Below are 19,867 nucleotides of genomic sequence, written 5' to 3' on the forward strand. Positions count from 1 at the left end.
GTGACCGCTGACCTGCCGCGGGACCTGCCGCGCGGGGCGGGGCGCGGAGTCCTGGCTGGGCTTAAGGGGAGGGACCGGGTCCGGGGTCCGGGCGCACGGGGTGGAGCGGCTCCCGGCTGCTCGCGGGGTCGGCGCAAAGCCGGGAACGGGACCCCGGGGGCAGGGCGCAGGTGTGTGAGCAGAGCTGGAGCCGGGCGGGGTGCAGGGCGCACCGGGGCCTTGCCGGGAGGCTGGCAGGGGCGGAGAGGTCCAGGCGGGCTGGGCACTGGGGGCCGGGCGGGGCACACCCGGGCCGCGATGAGGTGTGGGTTCCACAGTCCTGGTTGTTTCAGGAACCCTCAGCCCACGGGGGTTTTCTTCCTCGGGATTCAGGGTAGGAGGAGCGAGACGTTTCGGGCGAGAAAAGCTTATTTTAAGAAGAAAGCAGTCCTTTACTTCAAAGTCGTCTAGACCGAGGATAATTTTTACCTATCTACTCAAGAGAACCGGAGTTGCCCAGGAAATTAAAAGGATTTTTTTTTCTTTTAAAAAATATTTTAAAAATTAAACAATCACATGTATCAACCAATAGGAGTATTGTTTTCTTTTCATTCCGTTATTGACCCATCCCCTCCTCAGCTCTGGTAATACTCCTTTTTTGGGATATCAATTACATATAGTGTAACCTACGGACTTAAAGTGCAGAGTTCGATTAATTTTTCCAACATTACATAATATTTTCAAACATACCGAAAAGCTGGAAGAATTTAACAGTAAACACCGTATATCCACCACCTAGAGTCTAGCCCTAACGTTTTGCTCCACTTTTTCACGCGTCTGTCCGCAGTTAGCTGAGTTTTACCTGATTATCCATCCCTGCCATTCACACCCCTATCAAAATACTGGAACTATTTCATCACTGGAGAAAATACCCTCAACTTCACTATTTTTAACAGTGGGAACAATAAACTTATTTTAGAATTGTACTGGGGATTTCAACAGTCCATGTCATTTCCAGAGTGTTTCTAACTAAAGCTGTTGATCAGGCCCTGATGTGAGGTAACCCAGCAGCGTGTCATGTGTGGGTCCCTGAAATGGTAGACTGGCGGGGATGAGGAACATGGAGTGAGAGAGCGGACATCAGTTTTGTAGAGGAAGTCCCACCATGTCTCAGGTGTACCTACCAGGTGGTCCTTTTTAAATGTTTACTTAAAAAAAAAATACAGCTCCCATGTACCACCCTATTAGTAACACCTTGCAGTAGTGTGGCACAGTTATGATTCATGAGAGAACACTGTTATAATTGTTCTACTATAATCCATCCTTTACAATACGGTTCACCATGTTGGACAATTGTATGTTTTTTTCTTTTATTTTTTTTTTCTAGTAACATATACACGGCCTAAAATTTCTCTTTTTTACCACATTCACAAATATACTTCAGAGCTGTTAATTACATTCACAATGTTGTGCTACTATCATACCAGGCAGTCTTTTAAGGAGGCTTCCTGTTCCATGTCGATTTCTTCTAGGGCAAGAAAAGGGAAATTGAGGAATTTCTGCAGTCTGCATGAGACCCAACCAGCTTTAGACTTGAAATGGGGTCTCTCACCGGTGGTGGTGACCTCTGTGCAACACTTGCAGGGAAGGAGCAGATGACATGCAGGGTTTTTGTCTTCATAAATGCACTCACTTTTCTGTGTGGGTTTGGAGTTCAGAAAGTTCACTCCTCTCTATGGCATGCGTCTTGATGAAGCCCTTCACGGCATCAGCCTACATCAAGGGCAGAGCATTGCTCAGGAGGATGTGACTCATATGACTCAGCCACAAGGTGTAGGAGAAGCTGGTCCTGAATCTAATGGCTCTCCATAGTGTGACAATTGAGGGCTTCTACTTTATTGAACACATTTAAATGATACCCAGTTTGAGGTCCTGAAGTGGACATAGAAATGTAGAGCTTCCTCCCTCTTCCACTCTCAAAGGAGGATACAGGAAAGGCTTTAATTTCCACCTCCATAAATCGTGATGCTTTATTTGAGTAGATGACCCTTAGGGTTCTCAGGAGAAGATAAATATCTTTGGTCCTGGTTTTTCCATCAATGACCTGTGCTCTGAGCCCCTTGGAAATGCTTTCTACTCCCTGGGGGTTTTCTAGTGAGACAGGACCAAAGGAATATATCTGTAATAGTATGAGGCTTTAAAAAGTGCCTCATGCCACTGCAGAGGTACAATTCCAAATTACGTAGGGAAGGCTGTAAGCTGGCACTCTGAAGGTCTTCAATGAATTTACCTGCTGGCCGAAGTAGAGATGAAAGTTCTCTCTTCTGACTGCTGAGTTCATCACTTCTCCCTTAAAAGCATCCAGGTGGTTGGATTAAATGTCTCTCTTTGTGGAAGACACCCCCCTTAGTTGACTTCAGATGCAATAGGGCATAGATGCAATCAACTCACTGGTGATTCAAGTCTATGAAATGTCCTTGCAGCAACAGTCAGGCAAGTGCTTGCTTGGCCAGACAACTGGGCACCATCACCTGTTGAGGTTAACACATACACTAACCATCCCAAGGCCTCTTTCCTGGCTTCTGATGGGTGGCTTGGATTCCATGGTTTCCCTGGCTCCTAGAAGCAGAAATCAAGTCTAGGTCTATGCCATGGACATCTCTCCCTGCCTCCCTCTTACTGGCTGTTTGGGTTTGCTCAAGCTGCCAGATTGCAATATACTGGAAATGGACTCACTTTTATAGAGGGAATGTATTAAGTTATAAGTTTATAGTTCTAAGGCCATGAAAATGTCCAAATTAAGGCATCCAGAGATAGATACCTTGCCTTTGAAGAAAGGATGGTGACATCTGGAGAAACTCTTTCAGCTGGGAAGGCACAGAGCTGGCATCTGCTGCTCCTTCCCAGTTTGTTGCGTTCAGCCTCAGATTCCAGTGACTTTCTCCATAAGTGCCTGTGGGACCTTACTTAGCTTCTCTGGGGCAATCTCTGGATTTCATCTCTTAGCTTAGCATCTTCAAATGTCTGTCTAGTTGCATCTCTCTGCTCACTATGTCAGATCTTTCAAAGACTCCAGTAAGCTAATTAAGACCTACCTTGAATGGGTGTAGTCACATCTCAATGGAAATAATGTACTCAAAAGATGCCACCACAATTGGGTGGGTCATGCCTCTATGAAAACAACCTAAACAAAAGGTCCCACCTTACAATAGGTCTGCCCCCTCATGACTGGATTATGAGAACATGGTTTTTCTGAAGCTGCAAACCAACACACTAACTCTATTTAAGGTTTCTCTGCTGATAAGGACACCAGCAGTTTTCATTTGCAAAAGCTGCTGGAATGCAACATACCAGAAATGGAATTGCTTTTATAAAGGGAATTTACTATGTTACAAGTTAACAATTCTAAGGTCAGAAAAATACCTAACTCAGGCATCCAGGAAAGGATACCTTGACTCAAGAAATACTGATATCTGTTACATGGGAAGACATATGGATGGTGTCTGCTGATCCTTGTTCCTGGTTCTGTTGCTTCCAAATTCTGATGCCAGTGATTTACTCTCTAAGCATATGTGGGCCTTCACTTAGCTCCTCCCGGACACAACTCTGCATTCTGGCTTGCTTAGCATCAAATGGGAAGGCACATGCCAATATCTTCTGGGTTCTTCCTGTGTCCAGGTATTTCCTCTGTCAGCACTGCAAGCATTTGCATCTGAAGTTTCTCCAAAGTGTTTCCCCTTTTAAAGGACTCTAGCAAACTATTAAATACCCACCTTCAATGGGTGGAGTCACATCTCCATTTAACCAAAAGCCAACACCCACAATTGTGTCCCATCTCCATGGAAACAATCCAATCAGAGTATCCCAGTGTTAACAATAGGTCTAGCCCCACAAAACTGGATTTGGATGAAAACATGGTTTTTCTGGAGTACATACGTGTTTCAAACCACCATACCAGTCATGTTGGATGAAGGCCCCAACACAATTCAGGGTAGCCTCATCTGAACTAATCACATCTTCCAAGATTCTATTTCCAAATTGGATCTCAGTCTTGGGATTGGTGGTTGGGATTTTAACATATCTTTTTCAGGGAATCGATTTAACCTGTAACCATTTATCACTTACTTCACTTTTTTCATACTCTGTATTTTGTTTTTCCTCCTCTACCTGAATTTTCCTTCATTCTGCTGGCACTGAGTTTACTTTCCTTTGTTTTGCCTTGAAATGTCCCCAAAACAAGGAAGTAGTGGACTGAGGGGCTAAAATTGTGTACTTCTTTTCTCTTAAAGAGTATTATCTGGAAATATCTATTGTGGAATGTCAAAAAAGTTGCTTCATTTGTCCAATGTTAGCTCTTCTGGAAGAAAGTCAGGCTTGTACGAATTACTCTGTCTTGTCCAAATGCAATGTACCTATAAACTATCATTGTGTCTAATTAAGGTCACTTAATACTAAAGGTTATGGTGGTTAAAATGGAGAATTCCATCTTCTATTATGTTTCCACAATAAATTTTTTTTTAAAAATAGAACTTTACAACAGAAAGATTGAGTCTTAAGGTGAAATATTGACTTCAGCTAATAATATAAATAACAATATTGATTCATCAATAACAAACATAACAGTGTGTAAATGTCTATTTCTGTCCCCACTCTCAGTTCCTCCAGTAAAATACCTAGCAATGGGGTTGCAGGATCATAGGGCAACCCCATCCTTAGCCCCCTGCAGAGCCACCACACTGCCCCCTGGAGGAGCTGCACCTCTCAGCTTCCCGACCAACAGTAAATAGGTACTTCTTTATCACCACATTGCCTCTAGTATTTCTTTCTTTCTGTTCATTTCTAAACAGCTTTACTTGCACACCTACAATTCAACCTAAGGAAACAGCCACACCTTTCCCACCATACCTATATGAAGACATTTCTTTTCTTCTTGAAAGAATCTAGTGTACTCCTAGGGATGAAGTCAGGACCTGGCAACATGGGATTAAGAAAGCCTTGCTGATGAAAAGGGGGAAAAGAGAAATGAAACAAAATAACATTTCAGTGGCTAAGAAATCTCAAACAATGTCAAGAGGTTGTCCTAGAGCTTATTCTTATGCATCACATAGATAACCCTTTTTAGTTTATCGTGTATTGGAGTGGCTAGAGGGAAAAACCTGAAACTGTTGAGCTGTGTTACAGTAGCCTTGATTCTGGAAGGTCATTGCATAGCCATATAACTTTTACAATGTGACCATGTGATTGTGAAAACCTTGCATCTGTTGCTCCTTTTATCCCGGGTATGGAGAGATGCATAAAATATAATGGGATGGATAAGGGGTAAAAAAAAAAAATGAAGTAGATTGAAATATTAGTGGTTAATAAGAAGGAGGGGTAAGGGATCTGGGATGTGTATCAAATTTTTCTTTTTTGTTTCTTTTTCTGAAGTGATGTGAAAGTTCAAAAAATGATCATGGTGATGAATATACAACAATGTGATGATATTTCAACCATTGATTGTACACTATGGATGAACTGTGTGTGAATATTTCTCAATAAAAATAATTTAAAAAAATAACAAACATACCACACTAAATGAAAATCTTCTAAAACTGATCATTGGAATGTATACACAACTATGTGCTGAGACTGTGAGCCAGTGATTGTATATTTTGGATAGCTCTATGAAGCTGCATTAAAAAAGGGAAAAATAAACCAGTAGGGAAAACAGTTTGTGTGAGGGAAGGGGTATGTGGGAATTCTGAACCTTTCGCATTATTTTTTTTTGTAAACATGAATCAACACTGGAAAATAACAAAAAGGTCATAAGATCATTGTGGTTGTTGTGCAGAGGGTGACTAAAGGTGCGAAGATTACAAAAGTTAAAATTTTGTTGAAATAAACCCAGGAGAGAGAATCAGTGGAAACAGATATGAAGAGAAGGGAAGAGATATTTTGGGATCTAGAAGACAGAACAGAAAATAATATATGTTTAGAGGTAGTTAAGGAAATAGTTACTGTTAAATTCTAAGGCTTTTGTCTGAATTGGGGATGTTGGTGGAACCCACCAATAAAGTTACAAACATTGATTTTGTTTGTTCATACACACAAACGCTTTTAACAGAAAAAAAAAAAAGCCCTGCATTTTAAAAGTAGTAGGGGCTCATTTAATCAGTAGATTGAGGAATGCAGTAATTGTACATAACAGCTCTCATAATTATACTGTATACACCCTCATGACATTATATACTGGTATTCACACCCATGGTGTTTGCAATAACTGAAGAAACTCTTCTTTATGACAGAATTCCAGCTGATGAATGCAGAAGGAATACATTTTAAAAGATCACTCTTAGGCAACCGTGGTAAGGGTCAGAAATAGATGCTAGCTCTGGAGGTGAAAGTTTGAGAATTAGCAGGATATCTAACCAACAGTATCTCATCACCTGATATTTATTGATACAAAAGGTAAAATGGTGCTCTTCTTACCAGTTGACATCAGTTGCAATAGGACGAGTTGACAGCATGTTGCTCCTGGTCAGCATCCTTTCTGTGCTACTGCTGCCAAAGGTGCATTACTATGCCTAATCATAAGGAAACAGGAAAAGTCCAAACAAAATATGCTCCAAACTCTTGAAATATGACATGATTGTAAAACACAATGAAATGGTAAGATGTTTGAGGTTAAGGGAGAATAAGGAGACATGATAATGGAATGTAATGCAATGCTCTGGATTTTCTTTTCTGCAATGGATGTTATTTGGAAAATAGGTAAAAAATGAATAAGCTCCACTTATTAAATCCTAGCATTTTATCAATGTTAATTTCTTGATTTTGATAAATATTCTGAGATAGTCAAGGAGATCTCATTTTGGTAAATTATTTCTTATATATACTGAAATGTTGGCTATCTCCTGATACTAACCTTTTAAGTAATGAAGAATAATTCTGGGTAAGTTCTTATGATCATTTAGGGTGTCATAAGGGATTATCCCTGTGTAAATTTTCTGATACACATTGAGTTTGCTCACCACACAGAATTTATATTTTTAAGATTTTTAAATTATGATGAGTTTACTTCAGGATCAAGTACATTTAACCTACAGATGCTCAGCAAAGAACAATTTTCCTCATCACAGTAAGAGCAACTGTGCACATGGAGGAAAAACTCCATTGTGCAGTGACTCTTTCACTCTGGAAATTTTGATCTTGGACTTTCTATCACTTTCAGAGTCCCGTGGTTTCCCTTGGGTTAATTTCCTTTCTGTTTTGATGAGAAACAGGAGACAACATTAAGATTTTGAGGGATATCTTTAATGAGACTTGTGTGTCACTGACCCCTATGTTTCACTATGCAGAGGCTGGTGAATAGGAACACAGAATTTTTAAAAATATGTAATTAATATTAAAAAAAGAAGAAGAAAAGAGAAATCATTCCATGGGGGGCTACAATGTGCTCACCCGCTGAGATGAGGTGGCTGTTGTTCTCCAGCCTCACGCCTCTGTACAGGGTCCTCTGGGCAGGGCCCAGGAGCTGCCACTCCTCCTGGGTGAGCTCCACAGCCACATCCTTGAATGACACTGAGGCCTGTGACAGCACATTTCTGGTCAATCTGAAGGGTCCAGAAACAAGTGACATAGAAAATATCTTAAGAAATTGACTTTTAGTATGTTTACTGTTGAGAGTTTCAAGCAAAATCCTAAAAAGATTGCTGAATGTGCCCCAGAAAAACATGTTCTTAAATCTAATTCTTTCCTGTGGGTGTAACCCCATTGTTAAGTAGGTACATTTGGTGGAGCTACTTCAGGAAAAGTGTGACCCACCTCATTCAGGATGGGACTTAATCCTACAAATATGTACAATTTCCTAATACAGATGACATCTCGAATGAGCAGAGAAAAGCTGATGTCAATGTCACAGGGATAACTAGATGGCCCTATGGGCCATGAAAGTTGCATCTATACCACACCCCCTAGACTAGGACAAATTTCAAATGCATACAAAGATATGAATCTATAAAATAAGGTCTATCACATTCTAGAAGACTACACAGAATGATTCTTTACAATGTTACTATGTTACAATGTTACTATGACTCAAAATCATAAAGGAAAACTGCTATATTTGAAAAAATGAACATCAAATGTTTGTATGGAAAAAAAATCTGCATGGGACAAATAGTAAGTGTCAAACCCTAGGAAAATTGTGCAATTTATATCACACTCACAGAATAGAGGTAGTAGGACATAGTAGACACTATAATTAAAAGATGAGCACATCGATGGAAGAATAGGTAAGGGATAAACAGTTCAATAAAAATAAATACAAATGAAAAATGATGCAGGTGTACAGAAGACAGCTTGGTGGTTGCTCAGTAAGTCAGGTATAGAATAACCATATGACCCAGTAATCCCACTTCTAGGTATACACCCAAAACATTGGCCATAGAGACTAGAACAGATATTTGCACATCAATGTTCATGGAGGAATTATTCACAATTGCCAGAATGTGAAAGCAATACAGGTGTCCATCAAATGATGACTGGATCAATGCAGTATAAATATACAATAGAATATTGTTCAGTTGTGAATAGGAGAGAAGTCCAGATATATGTGACAATACGGATGAACACTGAAGACATCCTGACAACTGAAATAAGCCAGACACAAAAAATTTCATGATCTCACAGCTATGAAACAATTAGAACAAATGAACTCAGAGGCAGAATCTAGAACACAGGTTACCAGGGTCTAGGGTGGGGGAGGAAATAGGATTTTAATGCTTAAGTTGCATAACTATGTGAGGATATAGTGAGAAATTGATGATTTATTTTTGACAGAATATATGGTATGTGGTTATATCTCAGTGATATCTACAAATACAAAATACATAAAACAAACAGAAAGATTCAAATCCAAGAGAAAATGTGGAGAGAGGCATCTTTATTCAATGTTGAGAGGGTAGCAGAAGGGTGGAGTCCCTCTGGAGGGTAATTGTATTTGTTTCTTAAATGCTGCCAGAGTGTGAGATACCAGAAATGGAATGACTTTTTAAAAGAGAATTTAATAAGTTGCAAATTTACTATTCTAAGCCTATAAAATGTCCACAGGAAGTCATCCAGGGAAGATAATCCTAATCCAAGGAAGGCCAATGGATCTGAAACACCTCTGTCAGATGGGGAGTCACTATGTCTAGGAGAGGTCATGTAGGTGGCATCTGCTGGTCCCTTACTCCTGGGCTCCCATTTTTCAGTCTCTCATCCTGTGGGGGCTCCTCACTTCACTTCTCAGGGCCTGCCTTTCATTTCTTGGCTCCCTGTGGTTCTCTCCAGGTGCTGGTTTGTTTTAATATCTCATGGCCACGTTTGAGGGGCTCCAAGCTTCTCCAAACATCTGTGTCTCTGTTCTCCAAGTGTTGGCATCTGTGTCAGCTCTGCTTTGAAGTTTCTATTGGCTGTCTCTCTGTTGGCTCTGGAGTTTCTCTCCAAAATCTTCCTCTTTTGAAGGATTCCAATAACTAATCAAGACCCACCTGGAATTGTTGGAGCTGCAGCTCCATAGAGTTCATCTAATCAAGGTTTCTGACCTACAATGATGAATTAGGGTTAAAAGAAGTTGCTGCCTCTGCAAAGACTGAATCAGGATTAAAACATGGCTTTTCTGGGGTACATAAGACTTAAAAAAAAAAAAACACAGTAAAGTAGCACATTCACAGGATAACTACAGGATCATGATCTGTTTAGGTAGTCCTGTTACTAGGAATATACTTGGAAGAACTGAAAGTAGGAACTCTAATAGACATTTGTACACTGATGTTTATGGTAGCATTATTCATGATAGTAAAAGGATGGAGGTGATTGAAGGGTACAAATGGAAGAGTGGAATGGCAAACTGTGGTGTACACACACGATGGAATATTGTGCAGCTACAGAAAGAAGTGAAGCCATGAGGCACGCAACGATGTGAATGAACCTTATGGACATTATGTTAAGCAAAATAAACCAGTAACAAAAGGATAAATATTGCATGGTCTCTTTTAGAAAATACATATAAGAAAATTAGGGCAGTAAGTTATTCTTGAGTTTTAAGTGTTATTTCTAAATTCAGGGATGCTGTGCTCTATGTGGGTACCCTGGTATCTCCATGGAACTTTGGATACCTAGTGATGCCTAAGGCTCAGAGTTAGAGTAAATGTGAAACTCAGCATTACTCCATACAGCAATTGTCAAAGAAGCTGATAAACAGATCAAACTTCAATTAAAGATATGAGTGAAGTTGAATTTTCTCTTCAAAAAATTTTTCCCTTCAGTTTGCTTTTCAGCCATCTGTATTTGCTCTTCAGAAAAATGCCTATTCATATCTTTAGCCCTTCTTATAATTGGCCCTGCTCTGTGGTTTTACCGCATTTTTTAAATGAAAAAATTTTTTACTTTTACCATTATTATCTTTACAGACTTTGCCTAAGATACTGAGTCATATTGCACAGCATTTTGCATGAGCAGCTGTAGTTTCGTACTAGAAAAATCTAAAGAGTCAACAGCCTGTGTTGTAGTACGGAGAGAAATAGGAGTACAGAGGAGCTATACCATGGAGAGTACTCTGTGTGGCTGTGATCAAGGAAAGTATAAGGTAAACCATCTCAGAACTTCTACCCACAAAAAATATTTGAAGACTTTCCTCCTGTGAGTACTAAAAGCATTTTCAAGTATTTAATAAATGATAGGTTTGTTCTACTGAGTTATATGTACTTTGCAATAACGAATTTAATCATCTGAATACGAATAGTTTGCCTAAACTCCTTACAAAATTCTTAGTTATTTGAGTCTTTTTAAGGTCATAATTTTTCTTTTGGCTCATGTAGTAAGTTTATTTATAAACATATCCAACACGCTATGCATTTAACAGAGTTTGAGCCCTAGTTCAGGACTGTGCTTTTTTAAAATGCTCCACTTCATAGCTGTTTCATGAATAAAACCAAAATATTCTTATTTCTTAAGCAATTGGCTTCTTACTATAAAGAAAGGTTCAGCAAATCCAGATCCAAAGTACCAAGTCATCAAACTAGTAACCGCCACTTGTTTTCTACTGAAAATGGCAAATTCTTCCCAGGCCCCTCCTCACGGTGGCTCCTGTGGACACAGAGGTCATGAGCCTCTGGATGCTCTGCCCCAACATGGTCCTGGTGGAGACATGCAGAAAGCTCAGAGACTGAAGGCAGGAGAAATGGTGACACCAACTCAGTACACTTTCCCGACCTTGTCTCTGCAGCCATCATTTTAGGAATGTGCATTCCAGTACATAAATTTAAATACTGATTAGTAATTTACAAAGAACTGTTCAAGAAGTACATTATTAAAAATTTTTTGCTATTAATATATTAGATGTAGGTATATACATTTGTGCATTTAACAATAAACACATCATATTTGCTCCTAAAGCACCTAGTTTGTTAAATTTAGAATATTGTGTGCGATTTTTAAACGGATATCCCTTTAAATTTTTTCTTCACTGAGACTGCTTTTTTTTAAAGGGGATATTGTATTGTTTATTTATTACATGTGATAATGGATGATACAAAAGGTTCATTTCCTATCTATAACTTTAACTGGTACCGTTATTCAGCTTAGATATATTGCATAGGATTTGCTAACAATCATTTTTATAACCAAATGAAATTCTGAAAGTTTGATTGGGTGACCCTTTTTACTGATGAACTCCAGGTCACAGCACAGTAACTGTCAATTCAACTACACCAAGGTTTCTGAAGACAAAAAGGCTTCTCTGCACACAAGCAGTCTTCTAAGATCATAAATGAATTTTGAATAGAACCTGACACCACCCCGAAGGAGGTATAACTTCACACTGTTGGGGTAGTTTATCAAGATGGCTTCAGAGTAGACTAACTTTACACAGCACATTTTTAAAATGACGTATTTATTCAGCATCATGATCAGACTATTACATTTAGCAATCAACAGCATGGATGTAAAAAAAAATAACTATGCTAAAACCCTTTGTTGAAATGCTTTACACTTTCCACAGAACAGAAACTAAAATAGCCTGTTATACAATTACAGCCCTTGTGGGTTTTTTTACCCATACACATGAATATTGTCTAAAACATGTCTTCTTCATAGTCACCACTGTGCTTGGCTGAGTTCACAATCCGTTGTAACCTGTGGCTTCCCTGTCACTTCTCTGACTTTTCTCTCCTGCTAAGCCTTGTTTCCTGGAAATAGTTAAAACCTTCTGCCACTGCTGTAACTACTGCTGCTGCTGGAACCACCATAGCCACCTTGGTTTCGTGGTTTCACAAAGTATTCACCTCCACTACCATAAGGACCAGAACTTCTGCCTCCAAAGTTTCCTCTCTGCATGGGTCCAAAATTTGAGGACGGATTGTTGTAACTGCCCAAATCATTGTAGCTTCTGCCACGTCCAAAATTGCTTCCATCATTACTAAGCCCATGACAGCTGTTCCCACTGCCACCATGTCCACCACCACCTCGGCTGCCACCAAAGCCACCACGACCACTGAAGTTTCTTCCATGACCACAGGTGTCATTCCCACCAGAACCACCTCCACGACCACCACCGAAGTCTCCAGAACAATTTGACCTCTTTGGCTGGATGAAGCACTGGCTATCTCTTTCTTAGACAGGCCTTTCCTTACTTCACAGTTGAGGCCATTCAAATTATGGTATTTCTTAATTAAAGTCTTAGCCACAGAGTTGTGATTCTCAAAGGTTACAAAAGCAAAGCCTCTCTTCTTGCCACTGCATCCATTAGTCATGAGTTCAATCATTTCAATTTTCCCATAATTCTCAAAATAATCTCTTAGGTGATGCTCTTAAATGTCATCTTTAAAGCCACCAACAAAGATCTTTTTCACAGTTAAGTGGCTTTTGTTTCTTCCCAGAGTGTTAGTGAAAATAGTTTGCATTCTACTGAATGAGAACAGACATTTTAGAAATAGTCTTTGAGGACATTTGGTTTCCTTTGTGACCTAAAATAATTGTATATTGTTAAGACGTTGCACTTGTTGAGACCTAGTTCCATACAAAATACCAAACTTTTAATTTTTTAAATATTGTTATGTTTCTTTTATATACTTTTAATGAAATGCAGCCAAAAGATAGCGAATTTTCTAGTTACATCTGTAATACTGCTTTATTCCTAGGGTTTACAGATTGGTTCTCAAGAAATGGAAGAGATGGGAGCAAAATTTTGTGTTGGTTTATTACACTTGAAAAGACTGACATCCTCATTGGAATATGATCTGCCTTCCAGCCTTCTTGAGTTTGAAAACGACTTAATTGAATCAAGCTGCAAAGTAACTAGGTGGGATAAACTTGTGTTCTTCTATTGTTAAGTTATAGCTTACTATTAAACTCAATTAAATTAATTAGAGTTAAGACAGATTTTGGCATCCAAGAGCATTTTAAAAATTAGTTAATTTACACATCTAATATTATTTGTTTCAAATTGTAAAAATCTTGATTCTCTTCATTTTGATTTTTGAATGAAATTTTAGTGAAATATCTTCATATTTTGAGTGCTATTTTTAATAATCCTAATTCCTATTACATGTAAAGAATAATGATTTCCTTTTAACTTAGCCATAAGCAATGTGAATTACTATAGTACTCGTATCAGCTATCTAGGTTAAGAGGGTTTAGAATCAGGATTTGTGTTTCAAAAAAAAATTTTTGTTTTATTGATGTCTACACACATTAAATGGCTAATCAGTAAACTCTGGTTACATATATTTAAAAGACCTCCTTATAGTTAAATTTGATTATTTAACTACATCTGCCAAATATATTCTTCTAAATAGGTAGTCCTTTTCTTCTAAAATTCAGTATACATAAAATTTAATTAATTATGAATTCAGAGAGAATTCAGTATCATGATCATAAACCATTTTGTAGTTTAATGTATAAGGACAAGAATAGTCTCATTTTATAGAACTTTTATGCTTTTTGTTGTTCAGTATTGACTTGTCATGAGAGTTATTAATTTATTGCCATCCACTGTTACATATATCAGTGCAGGAGTTAAATGCAGTAAAACATTAATTGGAATTCCATTCTTTATAAATACAAAATTTAAACAAGTGATCACTGTATTCTCTACCCTTGTGTCTCTAAGCAATAATGGAAATGAATATCAAGATTGCCAGTTGTTCTTTTTGTTAGTTAGATTCAGTTGTCAACTTGGCCAGGTGAGCATACCTAGTCTTGTTGCTGCAGACATAAGACAACAGTATGTGAACCTCATCTGTTGCTAATTACATCTGTAGTCAGTTAGAAGGTGTGTCTGCTGCAATGAGTGACGTTTGACTTAATTGGCTGGTGCTTAAATGAGAGAGCGCCAAATAGCACAGCCTAAGCAGCTCTGCATTCCTCATTTCAGCACTAGTAGCTCAGCCCAGGCCTTTGGAGATGCAGAAAGAAGTCACCCCAGGGAAAGTTGTTGGAACACAGGGGCCTGGAGAGAAGACCAGCAGAGACCATCTTGTGCCTTCCATGTAAGAAAGAACCTCAGTGGAAAGTTAGCTGCCTTTCCTCTGAAGAACCAACAAAATAAATCCCCTTTTATTAAAAGCCAATCCATCTCTGGTATGTTGCATTCCAGCAGCTAGCAAACTAGAACATTCTTGCTGATTTTAAAGAAGCCTGCTTTCAAATTTTAATTCATGTATTCTTAACCTAGGGTACACAAACTTTTTTTTCCATCCCTAAGAGACCCAAGGATTCATGGTATCCATGAATTTGAATGGAATAAAAATTGCATCTTTATTTTCACTAACCTCTAATTGAAATATAAAACATAGGCAATAAACCTCAATAGTATTAACAGTATCTGTGACTTGATCACTGTGCTGGTTTGAAAGGAAGTATGCCCCCTAAGAAAAGCCATGTTTTGATATAAATCCCATTTCTTAAAGGTAGAATACTCCCTATTCAATACTGTATATTTGAAAATGTAATGAGATCATCTCCCTAGGTGATGTGATTTAGTCAAGAATGGTTGTTTAACTGGATTAGGGGATGACATGTCTCCACCCATTTGAGTGGGTCTTGATTAGTTTCTGAAGTCCTATAAAAGAGGAAACATTTTGGAGAATTAGAGATTCAGAGAGATTCAGAGAGAGTGATATTACAAAGCAGAGAGTCCACCAGCCAGCGACCTTTGGAGATGAAGAAGGAAGATGCCTCCCGGGGAGCTTCATGAAACAGGAAGCCAGGAGACAAAGCCAGTAGATGATGCCTTGCTTGCCATGTGCCCTTCCAGCTGAGAGAGAAACTGTGACTGTGTTCACCATGTGCCTTTCCAGATGAGAGAGAAACCCTGAACTTCATCGGCCTTCTTGAACCAAGGTATCTTTCCCCGGATGCCTTTGATTGGACATTTCTATAGACTTGTTTTAATTGAGACATTTTCTCAGCCTTAGAACTGTAAGCTAAGCAACTCATTAGATTCCCCCTTTTAAAAGCCATTCCATTTCTGGTATATTGCATTTCAGCAGCTAGCAAACTAGAACAATCACCAATAGGAATCCCAGATATCTTCCTGTTGCATTACAGTTGGTTTAGGTATCCTAAAATATTATTTCTGCTTATTAGTACCTCATATTTATAATTATTTGACCTTTGGGATCTGTTCTGTAACTGTTTGTTGAAGTTTGCTTCAAAAATCATTGCTTTTTTTCTCTTTCCTTTGTATATATGTTACATTTTAAAATAAAGAACATTTAAAGAAAATAAATGAATGTTGCCTAGAGAATTGGATATCCATATGCAAAAGAAAGAGGATCCATATCTCACACCCTATACAAAAATTAACTCAAAATGCATGAAACACCTAAACATTAGATCTAAGACCACAAAGCTATTAGAAGAAAATGTAGGGAAATATCTTATAAATCATATTCTCAGAGGTGGTTTTCTAGACCTTACACCCAAAGCAAGAGCATTAAAGAAAGAAAGAAATGGGAACTCCTCAAAATTAAACACTTTTGCACATCAAAGAATTTCATCAAGAAAGTAAAAAGATAGCCTACACAATGGGAAACAATATTTGGAAACGATATATCAGATAAAGGTCTAGTATCCAGAATTCATAAAGAGATTGTGCAACTCAGCAACAAAAAGACAGACAACCCAATCACAAAATGGGCAAAAGACTTGAACAGACACTTCTCAGAAGAGGAAATACAAATGGCCAAAAGGCACATGTAGAGATCCTCAATTTACCTGGCTATTAGGGAAATGCAAATCAAAATCACAATGGGATATCATCTCACACCCACCAGAATGGCCATTATCAAGAAAACAGAAAATGACAAATGCTGGAGAGGATGTGGAGAAAGAGGCACACTTATCCACTGTTGGTGGGAATGTCAAATGGTATAACTGCTGTGGAAGGCAGTTTGGCGGTTCCTCAAAAAGCTAAATATAGAATTCCCATATGAGCTGGCAATACCAGTGCCAGGTATCTACTCAGACGACATGCAGGTAAGGACACAAACAGGCATTTGCACACCAATGATTATAGCAGCATTACTTACAATTATGATGAGATGGAAACAACCAAAATGTCCATCAACAGATGAGTGGCTAAACAAACTGTGGTATATACATACAATGGAATATTATGCAGTTGTAAAACAGAATAAATTGAGGACATTATGCTGAGTGGGATTAGCCAGAAACAAAAGTGTCCTGACCCGCAGGACAGTCAACGGGGTCCGCCACCTGCTGAGGGAAGAATGGCTATGGGACAGAGAGATGCAAGAAGGACAGCAAGACAGGATTCTGATCAAGCTGCAAATTTTATTAAACAAGCCGGGTGTATATATACCGACCTGGGGAGGGAGGTAGGGTATGTGGAGCATTATGATAGGAGGGAGTTCGCGCCGGCGGGAAAGGCTGGTTAGATGATTGGTGGGGAGTTCGCGCTGGGGGGAAGGTCCCAGCGGGAACCTATTTCCGTGAAGAACCTTGTTGTACTATGTAGATGCCATTGCATCAGCCGGGGTGGCCATGTTGGCTCAATCGCCATCTTAGGTTAGCCTCTGGTCCCCAACACAAAAGGACAAATACTGTATGGTCTCGCTGATATGAAATGACATTAGTGAATAAACTTGGAGAATTTCATTAGTAACACAAGCCATCAGGAGGCAGAGATGGGGTAAGATATTGGTAATCAGAGCTGAAGGGATACAGATTGTGCAACAGGACAGAATGTAAAAACTCAGAAATGGACAGTACAATACTACCTAACTGTAATACAATTATGTTAAAACACTGAATGAAGCTGAATGTGAGAATGATAGAGGGAGGAGGCCTGGGGGCACAAATGAAATCAGAAAGAAAGATAGACAATAAAGACTGAGATGTTATAATCTAGGAATGCCTAGAGTGTATAATGATAGAGACTAAATGTACAAATCTAAAAAATGTTTTGCATGAGGAAGAACAAAGGAATGTCATTACTTCAGGGTGCTGAAAATAGATGGTAATTAATATTTTAGAATTTTACCTTATGTGTGAGACTAAAGCAAAACATGTTTATTTGATACAAAAACAATAATAATAATAAAAGTACAATGGGTTCCAGATATTTCTTATGAAAAGAAAAATAAATTCAAGCCCGGGTAGCATGGTATTTTGGGGTTAAAATTAACCTCAGTTTTGTTGGATTATATTTCTAAAGACAGATCTTTTTCACTTCACAAATGCATTCTATGAGCACTACAGATACTTTATCTATGAAACAAAAAGCAGAAACTAAAAGTAACCCACAATCCCATCATTGAATACATCTACTATTAATATTTAGTTTCTTATTTTTCAACACATTTTGATTAATAAATAAGTTAAATTTACATGTGGACATAGTATTTACTATATGTCATTTAAAACATCTAAGATTTACAATTTGAATCTGGCTGTTTATGGCACAAAATTCACCTAAACATTATTAGTATGTGTATGTTCTTACACATTAAAATAGTTTGAGAAAGCCATCTCTTTAAAATATACTTTTGTATCATTCCATCTTAAGAAAACTTAAATACAAATTTCCTCCCTAGTTTGTGTAAGGCCTGGCCCGGTCGCCTCTGGCTGGAAGGCCCCCACGTGAACTAAAACCCGTGACCATCCGGGCACACAGCTGTGCAAACTCAGCCAATCAGGACCTGCCCTGACAAACAAAGGACCCCACTGCGCATGGCCCCTAGCTATGCCCACTGCACACGGCCCCTAGCTATGCCCACTGCACACGGCCCCTAGCTATGCCCACTGCACACAGCCTGTAGCTATGCCCACTGCACATGGCCCCTAGCTATGCCCACTGCACATGGCCTGTAGCTATGCCCACTGCACACGGCCCCAGCTATGCCCACTGCACATGGCCCCTAGCTATGCCCACTGCACATGGCCTGCAGCTATGCCCACTGCACACGGCCCCTAGCTATGCCCACTGCACACGGCCCCAGCTATGCCCACTGCACACGGCCCCTAGCTATGCCCACTGCACACAGCCCCTAGCTATGCCCACTGCACATGGCCCATAGCTATGCCCACTGTACACGGCCCATAGCTATGCTCACTGCACACGGCCCCTAGCTATGCCCACTGCACACGGCCCCTAGCTATGCCCACTGCACACGGCCTGTAGCTATGCCCACTGCACACAGCCCCTAGCTATGCCCACTGCACACGGTCCCTAGCTATGCCCCCGGCCCTAAAGTGCAGGACACTCCTAACCTACCACAGGAGGCCCTGTAGGCATCATCAGCACCCCACTAGCCAGCCTATATCTAGCCCCGCCGCTCCTGGGGGGGGGCGCGACTTCCCTGGCCTGCACCCTGAGCACCCGGACCCCGGAACCTCGCCCAGGGACAATAAACTTTTTAAACTCGGACTCAGTTTCTCTGATTTTTCAGTCGGCTACAGTTTAAAACCTAACAGTTTGTATTCAGATTTCCAATCCTTCTGTGTTACTCTAATGCACTACTGAAATGAACAGTGACATGGCACATGTAGGGATGTATCTGGAGGACATTTTTCATTAGAAGAGGTAGCAAACCTACTTGATTCATGCACTCAGCTGCTTTCCCTCAAGGGGCTACCAAAAGCATCTATCACAGACCTACGCACCTGGAAGCATCTTTTTTACTGTATTCACACCATCTCCAATGATCACTGAGTTTTCTTTACTTCAGTCAGTAAGTAAGATAATGTTACCTCATTTTGGCTTTCACTTGTCCTTGGATCATTCACGCATTCTTTAGGATTTACTGGTTAGGGCAAAATCTTCTTTACTGATAGGTTTCCTTCTGCCAAGTTTCTTTTTTTCATTGATGTGTTCATCCTTTTCTGATGAATTTGTAAGAGACTGTTAGAAACTAGGAATATGTAACCTTTGCTTTTTAAAACAATGGGGCCCACAAAAACACCCCAATTAGAAAACACCTTCTAAACCCAAAAAGCCCACAGCAGGGACCCCACCGACTCCCAAAGTGCCGCCCCCGGCCAACCACAGCCACCCCCAGCCCCTGAGCCCTGGGGGACCAGCTCTGACCCCCAAACCGCCCCTGGCCCGCTGTGGCCTCATCGCGGTGCTGCCCCCAAGCTCCCGCCATGGCGCGGGGACCCCGGCCTCTCTGGTGCTGCCCGCCTCCTGCTCCGGTGCCCGGTCTCTGCTTCGTCAGGCCCCAGTGGGAGGCCTCCACGGCAGTCGGTGGCCCTCTGGGCAGCCTCCAGGAGCGCGGCCTCAGCGGGTCCCACGGCTGCGATGGCGGGGCCTCTGTGGAGTCTCCCGGCTGCGGCCATCTTGACAATGGCGCCCCCTGCAGGGGAGACGCGGGGGACTCTGGGGGCGTGGGGAGGGGGCGGG

General features: G+C 40.2%; 1 long non-coding RNA gene and 1 pseudogene across 4 annotated transcripts; both read right to left on the minus strand.

The window, feature by feature from the left end:
- Positions 1 to 243: 243 nt before the first annotated feature.
- LOC143681165 (uncharacterized) lies at positions 244 to 19,793 on the minus strand. Of its 4 annotated transcripts, none has more exons than XR_013174428.1 (5): positions 19,216 to 19,793; positions 7,420 to 7,571; positions 6,448 to 6,542; positions 4,885 to 4,977; positions 244 to 406 (listed from the first exon to the last, which is right to left on the minus strand). It is a non-coding gene; the product is annotated as an uncharacterized LOC143681165 (long non-coding RNA). The 4 variants fall into 4 exon arrangements; XR_013174427.1 differs by lacking the exon at positions 244 to 406 and adding an exon at positions 1,673 to 1,752 and having other exon boundaries at positions 2,270 to 4,949; XR_013174425.1 differs by lacking the exon at positions 244 to 406 and having other exon boundaries at positions 1,673 to 4,949.
- LOC143679108 (cytochrome c oxidase subunit 7C, mitochondrial pseudogene) lies at positions 10,945 to 11,134 on the minus strand (annotated as a pseudogene).
- Positions 19,794 to 19,867: the final 74 nt, after the last annotated feature.

This window comes from Tamandua tetradactyla, chromosome 4, assembly GCF_023851605.1.
Source record: "Tamandua tetradactyla isolate mTamTet1 chromosome 4, mTamTet1.pri, whole genome shotgun sequence".
In the NCBI taxonomy this organism is placed as follows: Eukaryota; Metazoa; Chordata; class Mammalia; order Pilosa; family Myrmecophagidae; genus Tamandua; species Tamandua tetradactyla.